The sequence below is a fragment of the Kogia breviceps genome, chromosome 6 (assembly GCF_026419965.1).
Source record: "Kogia breviceps isolate mKogBre1 chromosome 6, mKogBre1 haplotype 1, whole genome shotgun sequence".
NCBI classification, from domain to species: Eukaryota; Metazoa; Chordata; class Mammalia; order Artiodactyla; family Physeteridae; genus Kogia; species Kogia breviceps.
The window spans coordinates 11,573,400-11,574,796 of NC_081315.1; the positions used below are offsets into that span (position 1 = coordinate 11,573,400).

Genomic DNA, 1,397 nt, shown 5'->3' on the forward strand with positions numbered 1-1,397 from the left:
ATGAACCTCAAACATCTAATCAATTTAAACCAATCATTCTTATATAATCTAATTATCAAGTTATAAAACTTACAATGCGATAATGATACCATAAAATAGAGATAAAGTATCATAATGATGGCTCTGATTTTGAATCCCATATTATTTTTGTTTCTTTAAAGGATTATTTCTTACACATACTTCTTTTTCTTAGTCATATGTAATATGTATATACATTTGATATATATAAACCTGAATTACAATTTTATTTTTCCTATTTTTCAGAGGAAAATATGCTTTATTTGGCAATGTATCATGTTTCTAGCGTTAAGCTATATCTCCCTTTTCTTTAACATCATTTTCACAGATCTCATTTTCCTTTTCAGTTTTGTCTCATTGATTTTATATCCTGCTCCCTTTTTAAATTTTAATAAGCCATCTTTAAAATTATGAATTAATCATTCTACAAATGAAACAGCTTTACCATAATTAAGGTGGGACCATGAAAAATACACATTTAGTAGTCTTACTATACCACAGTAGCAGACATTTTAAAAATTATCTTTTCAGTGAAGATTGTAAATTTCCAACAAATTACTTTTCATATCTCTAAAAATTCATTTTTATAAAGCAAAATATACAGTATTTTTTGCTTTGGATATAAATAAAATGAAAATTTGAGTAATTATGTGACTTTTTTTCTTTTTTTGGTTGTGCCAGGTCTTAGTTGCAGCAGGCAGTCTCCCTAGTTGCAGCTCACCGGCTTCTTAGTTGTGGCATGCGAACTCCTAGTTGAAAAATATGGAACACTTCACGAATTTGCATGTCATCCTTGTGCAGGGGCCATGCTAATCTTCTCTGTATCGTTCCAATTTTAGTGTATGTGCTGCCAAAATGAGCACTGTGGCTTTTTTGATATATTCTTTTAATCAGATACGTTTAGGTCATTATCAGTTTTTCTTTTCATTTACTGGCCAGATACAAATAATTATTCCTCTGAACTTTGATCAGTTCTAACAAGGATTCACTACCATTTTATATAACTCTGATTTTATTTCTTGTCATATCAAATTGACTATTTTGACCAAAATAGTCAAAATGCTCAAATAAAAAAAAAAAAGTTTTACCTGTTCCAGTTGCTAATTTATCTGAGTTTATTCATTTTTATGGATGAATTTCCATACATTTTGACTATAGATTTCCTTTTGATTTCAATGTTCAATCCCACCCTAGTCACACAGAGATTCAAGGAGGCTTCTCTGAGTGACAAACAAAATTGTTTACCTATAAGTGGCTATCTTGTCCAAGTTCTAATTCCCACTATTACCCCTTTTTGTTTCTTACTTCATCTCTCTCTGAATAACTTCATGCCCTTCGGCTTTAAACCCAGTTGTTCCATGCCTCTTGGGTCAGTCTGT

General features: G+C 30.6%; 1 non-coding gene across 1 annotated transcript; it reads right to left on the reverse strand.

Moving 5' to 3' along the window:
• Positions 1-774: 774 nt before the first annotated feature.
• LOC131759058 (U6 spliceosomal RNA) lies at positions 775-881 on the reverse strand. The gene has a single exon (XR_009336387.1). It is a non-coding gene; the product is annotated as a U6 spliceosomal RNA (small nuclear RNA).
• Positions 882-1,397: the final 516 nt, after the last annotated feature.